The sequence below is a fragment of the Dioscorea cayenensis genome, chromosome 5 (assembly GCF_009730915.1).
Source record: "Dioscorea cayenensis subsp. rotundata cultivar TDr96_F1 chromosome 5, TDr96_F1_v2_PseudoChromosome.rev07_lg8_w22 25.fasta, whole genome shotgun sequence".
NCBI classification, from domain to species: domain Eukaryota; kingdom Viridiplantae; phylum Streptophyta; class Magnoliopsida; order Dioscoreales; family Dioscoreaceae; genus Dioscorea; species Dioscorea cayenensis.
Window position 1 is genome coordinate 17,324,189 of NC_052475.1, and position 19,528 is coordinate 17,343,716.

General features: G+C 40.8%; 1 non-coding gene across 1 annotated transcript; it reads left to right on the plus strand.

The window, feature by feature from the left end:
- Window positions 1-988: 988 nt before the first annotated feature.
- On the plus strand, window positions 989-1,095 carry LOC120262742. The gene has a single exon (XR_005536995.1). It is a non-coding gene; the product is annotated as a small nucleolar RNA R71 (small nucleolar RNA).
- Window positions 1,096-19,528: the final 18,433 nt, after the last annotated feature.

A 19,528-nucleotide genomic window follows, 5' to 3' on the forward strand; every position in this document is an offset into this window, starting at 1 on the left:
AATATTGATGTGGAGTTGTTTGAACAAACTTAAGAACTTCTTGTACTGTTCACCCCTTTGGTTATTATTCAATCTAGAGGGATAAGGGATTCTTGGCTTGAAAGGTGGGGGTGCCACCTCCTTCTCTTTGCTTGTTCCCTTCTCAACCTCTATAACCTCTGGTGCGTGTTCATTGGGCTTCTCACTTGGAAGCTTATACTCAACCTCACGACCACTTCTTAAAGTGATCGCCTTCACATTCTCTCTAGGGTTGGTCTCAGTGTTACTCGACAAGCCTCCTTGTGGCCTTTCCGATAAGGACTTCGTAATCTGGCCTACTTGACTTTCAAGATTATGCAAAGAGGTGGTGTGGTTGCGAAGTGTAGCCTTAACTGATTGGAACCTTGTATCAGATGATTGCACAAACCTAGTTAAGGTCTTCTCCAAATCGTTTGTCCGGGTCTCCAAACCTGAAACTCTGTTTTCCATGTTTGGGGCTCGTTGTTGTTATTGGAAAGTCGGTGGCCCCATAGCCTTTTGTGGACCTTGGTTGCTCCATAAGAAATTGGGATGACCCTTCCAACCCGGATTGTAGGTGTTGCTGTATGGGTTTCCTTGATTCCTCATAGCATTACCTACAAAATTGACATTCTCAACTGAAGATGCATCACCAATAGAGATCGAGCAATCGGTGGGAGCATGTCCTCCACCACACCTGGTGTAAGTAGTCACGGACGCCACTCTATTCGAAGTTAGGAGATCTAACTTCTTACTCAATGATTCAACTTGAGCCGCCAATGAAGTTACTGCATCTATCTCATGGAGGCCGGCCACCTTTTTCTTTTCCCTAGTATTCCATTGGTAGCTGTTTAACCTCATTTCTTCAATTAGTTGACGGGCCTCACCGGGGGTCTTGCTACCTAAGGTACCTCCTGCTGCCACATCCAAAAGTTGCCTTGTACTCGGATTTAAATCGTTATAAAAGGTTTGAACAATCATCCACTCTGGGAATCCATGTTGCGGGCACTTTCTCAGGAGCTCCTTGAACCTTTCCCACGTCTCAAATAGAGACTCCAATTCCAATTGTACAAAGGATAAGATCTTATTCCTAAGCTTTATAGATTTTTTGGGAGGGAAATAACGGGCAAGAAAAGCTTCTACCATCTCCTCCAATATGGTAATTGGTGCTCTAGGTAATGAGTGTAGCCACTGCTTTGCTTTCCCTTTCAAGGAAAATGGGAAGGCTCTCAACTTGATGGCATCATTCGTTACCCGCATTTATCTTAAGCATGTTGCACACCTCGAGAAAGTTCTCTATATGATTGTTCGGATCCTCATTGGCCAAACCATTAAACTATGTGGATTACTGTAAAATGTAGATGAATGCCGGCTTCAGCTCGAAGTTCTCAGCTATAATCGGGGGATGCACAATGCTCGATTGTGTCCCCAATACTGAAGGTCTGGCATAATCGGATAATGTCCGCTGCTGCTCATTCTGTTCTGCCATGTTTTTAGATTCTTCTACTTCTAATTCAGCTAGATTAGACTATTCTTGCACAGGTCCTTTCCCATTTCTTCTAAGTGTACGTTCGAGCTCGGGATCTCTTTCAATCAATATCGAAGGATTCCCTCGGGACATAACCTGGAGCTGCACCAAAAGAAAGAAAACAAAATCAGAACGATGATAGAAAAGAAGATATGAAATAGAATGAATGAATAGCTAAGAAAACAAAGTGCAAAGTATCTCTAAACGCCTACTCCCCGGCAACAGCGCCAAAAACTTGACACGTCCGTATATGCATGTAAACCGCAAGTGCACGGGTGTCGAAGTAAGAATCCCAGATGAGTGGGTATCGTATCCACAGAGAGTAGAGAATAAAAACACTTAAGTTGTTTCTTAACTAATGTGGAAGATGAATAGTGATAAGTGTGACAAATTATGAAATTACAAAAATAAAAGCAACAAGATAGAGAGCACAAGTAAAGGAGAAGGTAAGGCAATCGATAAAGATGGGGTACCCGGATATTGATCCGCCTAGGGCAATAGTTTCAAGTGCAAGAACCCTCTATTATACCTCCTAATTAATGCAACAATGAGTCATGGAAATCCTTACTTACATGATCCCAAATCTAAGGTCAACCATGCCTAACTCTATACATGTCCCGGAGGAGAGATTGAATAACCTCTCAACCTCGCACTCGCATAGATTTACAATGAGCTCTAGGAATTCCAAGTGATAAACCCTATTCCTATGTATATACCTAATCCTTTGGTCCAGGTGGAAGATCCCTAGCCACAATTAAGCACTAGGTGCTAAAATCACTTCAACACTTCACTACATTGCACTCGCAACTAAGCCCCAGCGGAAGGTCATCCCTTAGCCCATTCACTCTACTATGGCCGTAAAGAACTCTTGGAACGTGGAGGTAGGATAGATCACACCAGAGGGGAAAAGGGACACTCCGCTACCTCTCGACTCACCCTCTCAACCCTCTCCAATCTAGCTTTGTCTAACTCTCGTGGTGTGTCACTCACTCACAAGAGTTACCAACAAGAACTCTCAACCCTAGTGTCACTCTAGGGGTGTATTCATACAATCAAGTCTCCAAGATTGTAACTCACAATAAACATCAATTAATTGAAAGCATAATAAAGAGATTCAATGAAATGAATACATCCTAGGGTTCACAAATACCCAAGTACCCTCTAGTGGTTTAGCTCTCCATGGAGCTAGATACAATCAATGAAATCGAATGTAAGAATAAAGCATCCATAGAAAACCCCCTCGTTAGTCATGGCGATGGTCTTGTGGAGAGTCCTCTACTTGTCACAAGGATCCTTTTGTCCGGCCTATTATACACCTCGCTGGATCAGTGCCGATGAAAGCTCTCCCACTAACCATCTTCCAAACGGTGCGCAATGTCGGAGCCGTAGAACCTCTCCAAAACCCTAGCCAATACCTATCAAAACCCTAGCCGCCACCCTCTCTCAAGTTGGGGAAAAGATGGAGAAAAGAATGCTGAAATTGGGGCTAAAATTGTCATTTAAAGGGCTGGAATTGGGAATCCACACGCCCATGTGGGCCCTTGTGGATTCTCTATTTTCCTGTTTTCTCGGCCGACTGTAAATAGTGATGCTGTAGTATTTTTGCTACAATATTTTCTACAATATCCTGCTATAGTATCGGCCTGAAATACTCCAGAATCCATACTTTCATCGAGGTAACACAAACGGGCACACATTTACTTCGTGGATCGCCTTGATTCTTTAATAACGGACATGTTGGTGGAGATCTTGTTCTATATGCACAAGTTGGAATGCTTGAATGTGACTACCCTTGTGCCCGTCCAAATAGTTGTGCTAACTCGAGTACAAGGAGGTTGGCACACATTCCTGCATCTGGAACCTGACCTTTGTCTTCGCCTTTAAACCTTAGCAAGATTTCCTCCAAATTAGTGCATTACGACCAACATTGGCTTCTTTCTCTCATAATCGGCCTCACAACCCTACCTGCATGAAAGTAACATAAATACACCCATATTAGTGTTAAAAACCGAGAAAAGTAATGCTCAACATAAGGAAAGAACACTTCGTATTCTTATCACCCAAGCACTTATCAGTGATATACCCCTTGCATATCCGCAAGTGCACAAGTGGTACAAGTAGTAAATTATACCCAACAAGATTGGGTAGTCAAATCCACAGGGATTGGTATAGCTCTCGATACTCACTTGTTTCCTAATATCTAGCCGACTCAAAGATTGGGTTAAATTAATTAAACTACTAAAGTAGAAAATAATAGAAAAGGAAAATGAGAAAGGGTTTTAGTTGAAGGGATAACAATGGAAATGATAGTGCCCCGGACTAATCCCCTTGACAAATGCAATGACTAGGCAATGATTCAAGAGCTTCCTCTTGGACCGTGGTGATCACCTATGGAGGGTTTTGATAGTGCATGCCCTTACTCAAGGCTGGGTGTAGAATCAACCCCTTCCCTTATGTGTGCCCTAGTTAGATGAATAGAATCTATCCTCTAGACAGCAAGAAGGTAATCTAGGGTTAACTAGCAACTTAAATTATGATTAAACCAATGGGAAACTAGCAATGAAAAATCAATGCTCATGTGGCTATCGGTAATCCCCATGTTATGCTAATAATGAACCCGCAACAAGGCAATCAACACAAAGATGAATAAACAATATCAACAAAATGGAGACCGTAAGAAAACTCAAGAATCAATATCACTAAAATCAAAACATTAGAAGTTAAGGTTCATAATCCAGGGCACCTAAAGAAGGTTAACCCCTCATAGTCTTACAAACAATCATAGGAAAGTAATAAGAGAATTAAATTATCCATTAAACTCCCTTCTTGCTTTACAATCACATCGGAGAAGGCTTGACAATGGTTGTCGCCGATGATTCTCTTTTTACATGATCATCTCAATTCCAGATTCAGATCCTAAATGGTGCCAACGGCTACCCTAACCTGCGCCTTTAGAAAGAGAGAAGAAGATCCCCTTGAAATCTAACTTTAGGGCTTAAATAATCCTTTCCCGATGTAAGCATGACTGTGCTAATGGGCGTACTAATGATCGTGCTTGGCTCTAGATCCTGGGAATTAATTTTGGTGCAGTACTAGTAAATCATATGAGGGTAAGCACACCTGTACTTATTGCTCATGTTATGAGAGCACGCTCGTGTAAGGAGCACAGTGACCATATTGATATTCCCATGAGATTTCAAGTAAAATACATGGGGATGAGCACGCCGGTGCTTACCGACCGTGCTCCCTCAGCATGATGGTGCTAGGGGCATCCAAACTGTGCTTCTCAGTTCTATATAGACTCTAGTATAATGCAAGCGGCTCAGCACGCCCGTGCTTCTGACCATGTTTCTGAGCATGGGTGTGCTTCGGACCTTGCTTGTCCTGAAACTTGTATTCTAATGTTGTTTTATATCAGAATTAATCTCTTTTCATTCCTTCTAGTCCAAACCCTAATTATATGTAACATTTAACAAACATACATCAAGTAGAATCGATTTATAACAAAAACATGATAAAAAGACAAATAAAAAGCACAATAGGGTATATAAAATATCCATATAAAATGCACTTATTAGTTAGGTATTGGTAGATCTCTCGATTATGGACTGATTGCTTTTTAGGCTTAGGTTTTGGTTTACCTTTTCTAGTGGAGTTCTTGAACTTAAGGTAAACATAGGAAGTTAGGCTGGAAGAGATTTCATCTTAAGTTCCTTGTGATTTAGACCTAGTTAGTAACAGATTAAGACTAGTAGACCTTTGAATTCCCCTGGTCCAATTCTAGAACATGATTATCACACTCAACGCCTACCATAAGTAATAATCAAGATAACTATTGTACATTCTCCAATCTCCTTCAAATTGTGTTTAATGATTCTCCAATTGTATTGTGTAATAGTTGTAGAAGAAGATTAAAGAAAGAACATAAATGTTAGGCTATTGATTATATGAAAAGGAGGTAAAAGGAGCCTTTCACCGTTCCTGGGGAAATACAATCTTTGTGCTCAACCACGAGGTATTACTTGACGGCCTGTACACTTGCAGTATTAACAGACCAGTTATAATATTACTTGCATATTCGCGTATTTATATTTGTATATTTTTACACCACCTCATAATTGCCAGTCAAGTTTTTGGCTCCGTTGCCTAGGAATGGTTAGTCTAGAGATTTTAGGAAAACTTGTAGCTTAGTGTTTTAGCTAAATTATTCTTTTGTACCAATTTACTTGTTCTCTGACACATCCTTGCATATGTATCGCAAGTGCACGTGTATCGAAGTAATAAAGTACCCAAAGGGTGGGTAGTCGAATCCATCGGGAATAGACTCTAGAAACAAGTAGTATTGCTAATTAGCCAAAGTGATAATCAATTGGTGATTGTATTAGAAATTTCAATGAAATAAAAAGAAAAAAAAACAAAGGGTAAAAAGGAAGAAAAACTCAATGATAAAGTGGGGTACTTGGACAATGCTTCCCCTTTAGGAGTACTGCTTAAAGTGCAAGACTAACATTATGCTTCCTTAATTGAGATTTAAAGAGTCATGGAAATCCAAAAACACACAGTCCCAAATCTTAGGTCAACTGTGACTAGCCCTCTATGTATGCCCCAGTGGAAAAGAAAACTCTTAACACCTCACATTGCGTGGGACTGCTTGGGGTTCTAGAGACTACAAATGATAAATCCTATTCCCAAATCTAGATCAAACCCTTTGGTCAAGGTGAAAGATCCCTAATCACAACTAAGCACCAGTAAAAAGGAACTCTCAACACTTCACTCTATTGTGCCTGTACAACTAAGCCCTAGTGGAGAAGATCTATCAACACTTTACTCTATTGTGATTGTAAAGAACTCTTGGAATGTGGAGGTAGGACAAATCATATAGGAAGGGGAAGGGGACACTCCGCTACCTCTCAACTCTCCCTCTCAACAATTTTTAATCTTGCCAAGTCTAATCCTAATGGTGATGGTCACTCATCAAAAGGGTAACTAGAGAGATTCTCAGCCCTAGTGTCACTCTAAGGGGAAATCAAACCATAAGCATACAAGATTGAAACTCAATTAAAAACTCAATTAAAAAAAACATAATAAAACTCACACCTGGAAAGGTTTCCAGCTCTCTGACAATTATCACAATAGAGAACAAACTGATGTGCATCCTGATATAATGTTGGCCAATAAAACCTAGCTACCAATGCCTTCTCAGTAGTTCTACTTGAGGTGTAATGACCTCCAATAGGTCATGAGTGACAATGTGCAAGAATATTCCATCCTTCCTCTTGTGAAACACATTTCCGGACCACATGATCAGTAAAGATTAGGAAAAGAAAAGTGATAAGTGTTTGTGTACTAAGAATACGAAGTATTCTTTTCTTACGATGAACATTACTTTTATCAGGTTTTATCACTAATACTTGTGTTTTTGTATTCTTTTGTGCATATAGGGTTGTGGAGCTGAATAGAGAAGAAAGGAGCTAAAGTAGATTTTAAATGCACTATGTTGATGGAATCTTGAAGTGGACATACAAAAGATGCAAGTTACACTCGAAAACATATGAGTGTTTGCCAACCTCCATTATGCTTAATAGAATATGTAAATTGGAGGGGAACAAAGGCAGTCACACTTATGTGTTCTGACTTGTGCAATGATAGCAAGATTTTCATCAATGTTATCGCTTATTGAAGAAGCAACGCGATCTACGGCATAGATGTGTGCCTGTTTATGCTACCGCAATGAAAAGTGTGGATTCGGGAGTGTTTTTGGCAGAGTACTATAGCAGGTTAGTGTAGCAAATCATGGTAGCAATTTACTATAGCAGTTACTGTTCACAAGCCGATGAAAAGCAGGTTCCTGCAGATTCACACGGACGTGTGGAGATTCCACATGCCTGTGTGGATTCCTGATTTCAGCCCTTTATAAAGCCATGACTTGTACCGATTTGGGAATCCTCTTTTCCATCTTTTCTCCATCTCTTCCCCAACTTTGGATAGGCCGGCGTCCAGCGTTTAGAGAGGCTTTGACAAGGTTTTTGGAGTGGTCCTACGACCTTCGACACTGTATTCTGTCGGAAGATAGTTATTAGGGGAGCTTTTGTCGGCATCGATTTGGTGAGGTGTGCCCTAGGCTTGATGATGGAACCTTTGGAGAGGCCGAGGCTACTCCACAAGACCATCGACATGATTACCAAGGGGGTTTTATTCATGGATTGCATCTCTTTACTTTTGACTTCATTGTTGATTGTATTTTGCTACATGGAGAGCTAAACCCTTAGTGGGTGCTTTGACTTGTAAACCCTAGGATGATATTGTTTCTTTGATGTTTTCCCTTAGAGTGATACTAGGGTTGAGAATCCATCTTAGTAATCCTTATGGATAAGTGACACACCATGAGGATTAGACAATGCTAGATTGGAGAGGGTTGAGAGGGTGAGTCGAGAGGTAGCGGAGCATCCCCTTTCCCTTCCGGTGTGATTTTCCCTACCTCCACATTCCAAGAGTTCTTTACGGTCATAATAGAGTAAAGTGCTAAGAGATGAACTACTGTGGCTTAGTTACATGAACAATAGAGTGAAGAGTTGAAGTAATCCTTAGTATATGGGGCTTAGTTATGACTAGGTGTCTTTCGCTTGGACCAAAAGATTACACCTATATTAGGGAATGGGGATTTATTACTTGGAATTCCTAGAACCTAAAGCAATCTAGTACAGTGTGAGGTGTCGAGACTGAGAGATTTCTCCACCGGGGCATAGTGTAGGGTTAGTCACAGTTGACATTAAGTTTTGGGACTGATAATGCCCTTGCGTGTGACCCACAAGTGTACAGATTTATCGAAGTAATAAATACCACGTGAGTGGGTATCACATCCACCGGGAATAGTGAGTGGAAACACAACAATTGCTATCTAACTATGATGAAAATGAATTAATGGTAGTGTGAATAAAATTGTTATGAAAAGAACTAAAAGAAATAGGAAAGAGAGGCACGATAAAGTGAGAGGAAAGGCAATCGATAGGAAGTGGGGCACTCGGACATTGCTCCTCCTAGAGATATTGCTTCAAGTGCAAGACCAACTATTATGTCTCATAATTGATGCTTAATGAGTCATGAAAATCGTAAAATACATGGTCCCAAACCTAAGGTTAACCGTGACTAACTCTATACTATGCCCCGGTAGAGAAATCGCTCAGTCTCAGGACCTCACACTGTGTACAATTGCAAGAAGCTCTAGGGACTCCAAGTGATAAACCCTATTCCTATATGTAGATCTAACCCTTTGGTCCAGGCAAAAGACCCCTAGTCACAATTAAGCCCCAGATACTAAGGATTACTTCAATGTTTCACTTTGTTGCTCGTGCAACTAATCCCTAGTGGAGTTCCTCTCTTAGCACTTCACTCTATTGTGACTGCAAAGAACTCTAGGAACATGGAAGTAGGATAAATCACATCAGAGGGGAAAGGGGACGTTCCGCTATCTCTTGACTCACCCTCTTAACCCTCTCCAATCTAGCATTGTCTAACCCTCATGGTGTGTCACTCATCCACAAAGGCTACCAAGATGGACTCTCAACCCTAGTGGCACTCTAAGGGAGAAATCATTCAACAAGCATTCAAGATTGAAACTCAATTAAAGACATCAATTAAAGAAATCATAATAAAAAGTCAATAAAATAATAACGTCCTAGGGTTTACAAGTCCAAGCACCCATAGGGGGTTTAGCTAGAGCAAGATATAATCAATAATGAAATCGAAAGTAAAAACGTGTAATCTATAAAAAAAAACCCCCTTGGTATTTGTGTCGATGGTCTTGTGGAGTAGCCTCGTCCTTTCCAAAGGTCCCCTTGTCAAGCCTAGGGCACACCGCACCGGATCGGTGCCGACAAAAGCTCCACCAATAACTATCTTGCATGAGAAACACGGTGTCAAAGCCGTAGAACCACTCCAAAAGCCTTGCAAAAGCCTCTTTAAACCCTAGCCGCCGGCCTCCCAAAAGATGGAGAAAAGATAGTAGAAAGTATGAAAGATGAATCCCCAAATTAGTACAAGTTGTGGCTTTATAAATGGCTAGAATCGGGCATCCACACAGGCGTGTGGAATTTCCACACGCCCATGTGGATTTCTGGAAATCTGATTTTTCTGCGGGAATGTGAATAGTAAATGCTATAGTAAATTGTTATAGTGATTTTTCTGCGGGGCTGTGAACAGTAAATGCTCAAGTTAACCCAATGTATACTCCTCAAAGTTCTAGGTATAAGTGACTTATTTATCTGCAAAACAACACAAAATAAAGTGATGGTAGCAGCTTCACACATACTCTAAGGTAGCAATTTCCGAAGCCGCCGCTAAGGTGTCTTTCACACTTTTGAGGTGGCAGCTCTTTCTTCCAGGGTAGTAGCTTTCACTCATCCCAGGCGATAGCTCTGTCTCTTATTAGGGCATAACTAGTATCTGACTTATGAGAGTAGCTTCATACTTCATAGGTGGTATCTCTTTCCACACTAAATGCACAACGAAAACAAGTATTTTTATCTTTTCATTTTTTTAGCACAAATAACACAAGAAATAGCTCTAATAAGTCCCTTAAACATCGAACCAAAGTTTCCAAAAGAGTTTAATGAGCGAGTAGTGCAACAAGTGTCAATCGGGCAAAAATTCCTAAAAATCCAAGTAAAAACTAGAGCATGAAAACATTCAATGATGCAAATTCTCCTAAACTCAAGAATACAATCATTTGCTACGTGAGCATGCACAATCAAAGCATAGATATGAAACATGTGTAATGTGAAGTCTCCCTCACACTTACGATGTACATTGTCCTCAATGTACGCATGGAAGCACAATACAAAGTATATCACTCAAAAATATGTGGGAGCGGGCAATTGAAACAATACTCCCTGAACTCCTAGTGGTGTGTTTGATGGAGCTAGATCCTTGGGAGTTGAGTTCCAACGGGTTGTGAAGCACACACGACCAAGTGTAAAACACATTGACCGTGTCTATGACTCATCCTTAATTTTTATTATGAGAAGACCATCTGCACGCATACACAAGGGGTTCAGTGAAGTTCAATAATAAAAACATATAGAGTATATAAAAGTGAAGCAATGAAATACAACTAGAGACAAAAATAAAATATAAACTCAGAAGGAAGATCCTTTCTGAGTATACAAGTCCAAAAGATAATGCAAAAGTAAAATATGAGAAACAAAAGAAAACTAAAAATGCCTCAAGGGTCGGCGTCATTGGCGGTCTGCTCTGTTGATGCTGCTAAGTCGAACGGCACTGGTGGATCTGGTGATGGTGATGCTGGCGGAGCCGGCGGGGTCATGGGTCTCATGATAAAGGATAACGACACGTCGTGCTCGAGTAACTGCTGTAGAGTATCAAGGCGCGCCATTACCTCTATGTGCTGCATGGCCTGTGTCACGCGAACCTCTGTAATCTCGGTCTAAAGCATCCCCACAGCACCATCAAGCCTCTTAAAATAATCACAGGTTCGAGAAGGAGAAAACATGCGTACTAGAGATGGGTCCTGTGCTGCAGGGGGTGCCTCAGCATCCGTATGCTCTGGCTGAGGCTCGGGGACTTGCTGTGAACCCTCGGTAGCATCACCCTAGCCCTCGGTTATCTCTGGGTTAGGCGTAATCAAAGTGTACACTCCGAGTCCATGTTTGCGCACTAGCCTTATCACTCTCGTTGTGTCTAGGCCGAGAGGAGAGGGAATGATCACCTTCTCTGCCTTGCGGATGGCATCTAACATACCCATATCCATGATGAGTCTAGTGATGTAAGGACCAGAGAATAGTACTCCTACTCTTGCATACTGGCCCTTGTGCCTCAAGTAGCCTGCCACTATATGGCCTAGATGAATCAGTTCGCTCTGGACCATGGAATACAAGTAGAGTAACTCCTGGCGGCTCAAAACACCTATGCCATCGCCTCGGCCACTAACTGATCTGTTGAGGATTGCATGTATATATCTATAACTCGGCTGGGATAGGCACATAGCCTTAGACACACCTGGCTCATACTGCCCCTGTCCACATAAAACTCTTTATGCTCGCTGTGTGGTTAGTGCGCCATGATAGTCCGTAGGCAAATGGCCGTACTCCTTTGTGTCTATATAAGCCTCGTCATACAAGCCTAGACGGACTGAAAACTGTGCGACACTCATGCTGAAATGCTGTTTGATAGCTCTAAACTGTATAACTTTGACACTGTTGAATTTGGAGTAGGATCTGTCGAACTCAAAAGATGAGAGCACCTCCAAGGTAAGCTGACGAATAGCTGGCTCTTGGATCGACAGTAATCTACGCCAGCTACCGACTGAGAGAAGCTCCTCTACCTCGTCTTCCATCTCATAGGCCATCTGAATCTCTCTAAGCGCGCTCAAATCCGGGAATCGAGTCAGACCAAACCTGAGCTTCGACAATCACTCAAACCGAGCCTAGTGCTCGGGAATGACGAACTCTATGTGCTCTGTCTCAAGGGAGTGCTCTGTGGGATGTTTACCGGCCACAATCTTCGTCCTGGGTGCTATATCTACAAGAATTAAAAAGAAATCGATCAAATTGGCTCACGGGATTAATGCTACAGTGTCACACCCCGAACCCAGCTTTATGGACCCGGGACGCCGACATACGGCCATACACCTACAAGGCCGAAACCAAGTAGGCATACAAGGCCTCAAATCCTTATCCAAAATAGAACAAAGAATCAAACTCAGTGGATTGCAAAAACAATATAAACTTATTCAAATAAAACCTAGGCCCACAACAATAAGGACTTATTACAAGCTAAATAAAAAGGAGATGGCCCAATGATTCCTTGCTAAGCTATCTGCCACTGACCTCTACTCCTGATTTGGAAAAAAATATCAACAAAATTTATGAGCTTGACACCCCAGTAAGCACCCACTAAAAATATAGGGATCACTTATACAAAATCATAATTTATCAAATTGAGAAATCACCAAAATAAATTTGTTTCACGTAAACATAGATGTCAAAAATTTAAGCATATATGTCCCCCAAGCAACTATTGCCAAAACAAAATCGCAGAATTCATATATTTACCCTCGGCGACCCGAGACAAAATTTATCAAAAGTTATATTTTTACCCTCGGTGACCCCGAGCCAAAATTATCAAAGGCCGATATTCTTCACCGACGGCAAGCGGTGGGAAACTATAGTTTCTAGAATAAAATACGTGTCGACACGGTCAGTGTTTACCCCCAAGTGACAGGGTTATTGCATAGTTAATTGGGGACTAGTTTCTATGTCAAAATACGACATATTCACAAAACAATAAACTAACAAAATTTGGATTGGCCAAAATACGAATAACTTGCCAAACAAAATTTTTCGCAGTCACATGATCTCATTTTATCATAGCAAAATAAACCAGTTACTTGAATCCAAACATAAGCATATAATTTAAAAAAATATTAATAATAATTAATCAGAAATTAACTAAAAACATATCTAAAATTCAGAATTGAAATAATAGATATTTAGATAAGTTGTCAAAAACTTTAGAATTTATATAATCTAAATTTAAATAAATATTTAAACCTTTCAGATAATTCTAGTCCAAAATAAAATATCACTAACTCGAAATTTCAAAAATTTTAGAGTAATTCCTAAAATAATAATAAATAAATAAATAATTCAAAATATATAAATTAAAATAATCAGTATTTTTCTCAAAAATTACAAAAGTTCAGAAAACTAGAATTTTTCAATATATACATATAATAGTATTTATATGTGGAATACTTACCTGATTAACGCCAAAAATACACTCCCAAACCTTACACCTTTGGCATGTCCTATATTTGGGAAGAGATCCTATTAGCTTTCAAATAACAAATCGAGGCTAACAAGCAATAGTATTAAACAAAATGATTTTTGGAAGGGTGCAAATGCAAAAAGTTCAAACTATTATTCTACAATCCCAAATATTGATTATTGTGAGGGTACAATAGCAATTACCCACTTGACACGTCCGAATATGCGTGTAAACCGCAAGTGCACGGTTGTCGAAGTAATAAAATACCCGGTGAGTCGGGTAGTCGAATCCACAGGGAATAGGGCTACTAGTACTTACTTCTTCTCTGCTTTCTAGCCTAATGATAAATGGAAAGGTGTGGTGATCTAATGTGCGAAGAAATGAATACCAGAGACGAATATGCAAGGGTGAAATGGATGGAGATCTCAATCAATAAAAGTGGGGTATTCGGGCAATGGTCCCCCTAGGATTCGGGTATTAGGTACCGGATAATCAAAGTGTTTCTATGAAGAGTAAGTTAAGTCATGGAAATCCAAATATAATCGGCTCCGGCCTCCCGATCGTCGATACTGGTCCCCTACGAGGTCCCGGTGGAGAAATCGCTCAATCTCAACACCTCACACCACATATGACCGCAAAGCACTCTAGGGATTACAAGAGGTGTATCCGATTCCTAAAGATTGATCCAACCCTAATTCCCTGTGAAGGATCCTAACCCCCTACAAGGTCCCGGTTGAGAAATCTCCCAATCTCATGCCTCACACCAAATATGGTTGCATAGAGCTAAGGGAACAGAGACAGAATACACCAATCGGAGGGGAAAGGGGATGCTCACTATCTCATGACTCACCCTCTCAACCCTCTTCAATCTTGAGATTCTAACCCTAATGGAGACCTCTCTCTCTCACCAAGGTAACAAATCATGCAAACCAAATAACCAAAATATCAATAAGGCAAGCAAGCATTAGACAATCAAGATTAAAACTTAATCAAACTCGGATTAAATAGAAACACTAAGCAAATCCACAAAAGATGAGAATCCTAGGGTTCACAATCCCAAATACCCTCTAGGGTTTTACCTCTCCATGGAGCAACATACAAAACACACCATCAATGAATGAAAGTACATTAAAACCATAGAAATACACCCTTATATATGAACTGATGGACTTGATGGAGATCTTCGATGTCTTGAAGGACCCACTCCGAAGCTAGGTTCACCGGTGGCTTCCTTGACGCTATGATGGAGGAGGAATCGATCAAAGTTAGTAACGAAGCGCCTCCAAAGCCGCAAAGACCTCCTCTCCAAACCCTAGCCGTCTCACCCCTCAAGAGGTGCACAAAAGATGAGAAAGAATAGGGCAAAATAACTATTTATAGGCCTAAGGCCGCGTCTGTCACGTGTCCCCATGTGCCCATGTGGATTTTCCACGTGCCCGTGTGGGCTGCAGGAATTTCCACATGGGTGCGTGAACAGTAATTTTGTTACAGTACTGTTATAGTACAGTTGCTACAGAACTTTGCTACAGTACTTTTCACAAAACGCGATCCAAACACTCTTCACTTGAGGGCACATGTCCGGGCACACGTTCATGTGGTAGGTTATAAAACTTCTCTTCATCGACGTATCTTTGAGAGGTCTTGCAATCTTCACAAAGAGAAGGAACATGAAGATGTGGCTGCCTTTGTGCCTTTCCAACTAGTGAATTGACTTGAATCTTCTTGGAAGTTGGCACACATCTCCACGTTTATGAACTCCTCTCATGTCTTGGTCCTTGAATTGAATAAGAACTCCCGACATTGTGTCTTTATAGGCTATCTTTGCTTCCTTTTTACTCTTCGAGGCATTCACAACCTATATGCATAAAAGAACACCAAATACACAATATGAGACATAAACCATGGTAAAAATGATGCTCAATGCATGTAAAACATATATAAAAATATGTCTACTCAAGCACTTATCACCACTCTAAAAGCCAAATCAATAATTCCAACATGATCAATGAGTACTAAAACCGTCATAACTTCACTCACACTTTTCCAAATCATAAATTTCAAAATTCTAGGAATAATAGACACCTAACACTATGACCTATCCGAAATTCATATAATTTAGAGTACTACTCAATTTATAACATTCAATTGAATCTCTAACTATTTCTGCAACTTATAATTCAGGCATAAACCTTTAAAATATGCATATCTCTTAACCTACAAATCTAAAAGTAATGAAATTTTACTGGCAACCAGACAACACAAAAATGAACAACTTTATTATTTTTTACCTTATCTAATTAAATATCTTTGATTATCAAAATTGGCCATAATTCTTCAAGTTCTGCACAGAAAAATCAACCGAGACAATTATACTAATGATGCTATATCTCACAAACTACAGATGCATAAAATCTGAAATTTTGCAATTATTTAGGTAACATCAAAATATACAACTTTCATATCTTACTCTCCTTCAAATTCTTCCTCTAAGATCTCTAAAATTGGAGAGAAATTTCTGCTATTGTCAAAAATGAAAATCTAAAACCTATCAAAACTAAAATAGCTAGCAATTCCTTTCACATGGCGAAAGATTGTATCTCAATCAACTATACCTGACATTAAATCAAACATATCCTCCAAGATATCATCCTTGAGACATGATTTAGTCCATAAAAACATCATGATCAAGATCCTAAGAGTATGCTTAGGGTGCACACATCAAAAGAGAAACAAAACTCCTTCAAATTACAAATTGGGAACAAATACTAGAAACTCAAGGGCTAAATCTAAGGATTAAAGGTGAATCACAAATAGGAACAAATTTAGGGTTTCAGAAAGAAAGAAATCTAGAGCCAACTGGCATCAATAATAATCATAAATATCATGCACAAAGCTCAAAGATCCTACCTTGAAAGAAAAAAAAACAACTCTCGATAAGAAGATCCACTCGTCCTTGTCGCTGGCACCACCATGAAGTAAAAGAAAGAAAGGCCAGGGGTTTTTTTTTCCTATAACAATATGAGATCGTGGGAGGTGGAGCTGCAGTCAGATCGTAATATTTGGTAACCGCAAGGATAAGAACAAAGGTTTTAAAATCTTATAAATCAATGGCTCTGATTGAAAAAGTTTGCATTGATGGCTAGGATCTAATTTAAGAGGTGGGGCTCACATGCAGAAATCCACATGGTCGTGTGGAAATTCCACACGTCCATGTGGATCTACGGGGTGTAAAAACCTCACAGCCGCAAGATAAAAATCCAAAAATACACTTTAGAATCGTTTCTAAACTCTTTCTAAACATGCATAGGCCATCTAATCACAAAAATGAAGCAAAATTCACCACTTTAATCAATTTAAATCAAGTGTGGTGAAGAGAAGAGAGAAAGAAGGTTTACTAACGAGATGAAAGCAGAAACTTTGAAATCGGTTGGAAAAGTTGAGTATAACCCCTCTAAATCAATGGTGCAAGGTCTGGATAGTGAATATGAGTGCTCTCTGAGTGATTGGAAGTGTGGAGATGAAGAGACGTAAATAGATTTTAAAGAAAACCCGTGCCTCTTAATGTTATGTTCATCCACACGGGTGTGTGCAAATTATATACGCTAGTGTGACTCCACAAGAGTGTCTCACAGGGGCAAACACACGCCCCTGTGTACTCTCAGGATAGCACTCTTTGCCTCTGAATGCATCCACACGGGCGTGTGGAAATTCTCCAGGGCCGTGTGCCCAACCCACAGGGGCATCCACACACCCCTGTGGCTTCTCTCTCTAACCGAGAAAAAGTTCTAAGTGTTTCCCACGCCCGTCTGAAAATTCCACATGGGCGTGTGGATCTTCACAGGGCTACTCACAGGGGCATTGACACGCCCCTGTGTCTTCTCAGGATAGAGCTCTGAACGTCTGCAGAGAAACACACGCTCATGTGGAAATTCCACACGGGCTTGTGACCGTCACAAGGTCATTCACAGGGGCAAACGCATGCGCCTATGTCCTCTCGAGATGTGTTTGAACAAAAACACACTCCCATTTAGAATTTCCACATGGTTGTGTGTCTTCTCTGGTTAACTTAGGAAAATCTGCAGGTTCTGTAGAAAATTCCTGAACATGTATACATACTCAGAGCCTGCCTCTACAATGCAAAATGAACCAGAGAATCATGAAACACATGCTCAAACGACCAAGATTCTCCGCCACACACATTTATGCACATGATAAAACCAACCAATCCATAAGAAAATCACAACAATAGCATCTAAAAGATCTAGACACCAACACTCAAAGCTTTCTTCATGCAAATACTAAACTAACACTTAGATTGTTTAACGTCACTTAGCTTGACGTATCTTGTCTTACCTCACAGGGGCTCATAGATGAAGGTTTCCCTCTTACCCATAACTTGAAAAGCATGATGAACATAGTCTTTTGAAGGTAGAGGGAGAGTTGTCGAGCTTGTTACCACTCAAGGGTTTGTCACCCTTGTTCTATTCGTGCACATCCCCAATAGCCTTGAGGCATTTCTTGTCGCATCTCCTTGCCCGCTTTATCCTCCGGAGCACTTTCTTCACGATCCCTGTGGTAGATGGTACCTTTTCCCCTAGACCAAGTATTAGAACTTCTTCATCCTCCACTCCTTGGTCTAGCAACCCCTTATACGGGTCCGGATTCAACATTTCCTGCACATATTAATTAATTAGTTCATCAGTAGTGTCGAGAAAATAAAGAGTATCATCAAAGTCAAGAGAATATCGCACAGCTTCGGTGAGGCGGTAGGTTAACTTGTTGTCGCCAACCCTCAGTGTCAACTTCCCACCGTCCATGTCGATAGGTGCCTTGGAAGTGTGCAAGAATGGCCTGCCAAGTATCAAAGGAACATCTACATCCTCATCAACATCCAACACTATGAAGCCTACCGAAAATATGTACTTATCAACCTTGACAAGAACGTCTTCAATGATACCCCTCGGATGTCTCACCGTTCGGTCCGCCAATTGTAATGTCATCCGAGTGGGCCTCGGCTCTCCTAAGCCTAGCTTATGAAAGAAAGAGTATGCCATGACGTTGATACTAGCCCCATAATCCTCCAATGCCATCTCTTCACCCAAGTTACCAATGTTGCACGGGATGATGCAGCTTCCGGGGTCTTTCTTCTTGTTGGCATGTTCTGTTGCAACACTGCCAAACAAGAGGCATCTAAGATCTCCGATGCACTCTCTTCCAACTTCCTCTTGTTGGTCAAAAGATCCTTCAAAAACTTTGCATACTGAGGCATTTGAGATAACACCTTCACAAAAGCAATGTTGATGTGTAACTGCTTGAATATACCCAAGAACTTCTTGTATTGCTCGTCATTTTTTTTGTTCTTCAATCTTGAAGGGTAAGGGATTCTTTGCTTGTATGGTGGAGGTGCCACCTCCTTTTCCTTGTTGTCTCTCTACTCAACCTCCACGACCTCGGGTGCTTCAACATTGGTCTTCTCACTTAGAAGCCCACCCTTGACCTCACAATCACTTCTCAAAATGATCGCCTTCACATGTTCTCTCGGGTTAGACTCGGTGTTACTAGGCAAGCTCCCTTGTGATCTCTCCGATAGAGACTTCACGATTTGCCCCACTTGATTCTCTAGATTATGCAATGAAGCGGTGTGATTGTGAAGTGTAGCTTCAACTGACTGAAACCGTGTATCCGATGATTGAACAAATCTGGTCAAAGCTTTCTCTAGATCGGTCATCCAGGTCTCCAAGCCTGAAACCCGATTCTCCCAAGTTCGGGGCTTGTTGTCATTGAAAACCCGGTAATGCCGAGGTCTTTTGCTGCCCTTGGTTACTCCATGAGAAATTGGGGTGGTTTCTCCACCATTTGTTGTAGGTGTTGCTATAAAGATTGCATTGTTCTCTTCCCGAATAGCCCACAAAATCTACTTATTCAGTTGTGGCTGAAGTAGCAATCAAAATAGGACAATCAGACGGCATATGTGAACCCCCACAACCATCACAACTTGTAATAACGGCTACCCTCGTGAAGTCAATGTATCCAATTTCTTGCTAAATGCCTTTACTTTGGCTGCCAAAGATGTAACCGTATCAATTTTCATTGAGTCCGGCCACTTTCTTCTTTTCTCTTGCATTCCATTGGTTACCAATTGTCGGGTCTTCTTCAGGGGTCTTGTTCCCCATTGTATGTCCTGTGGTGGCATCTAGAAGTTATCTTGTACTTGGATTC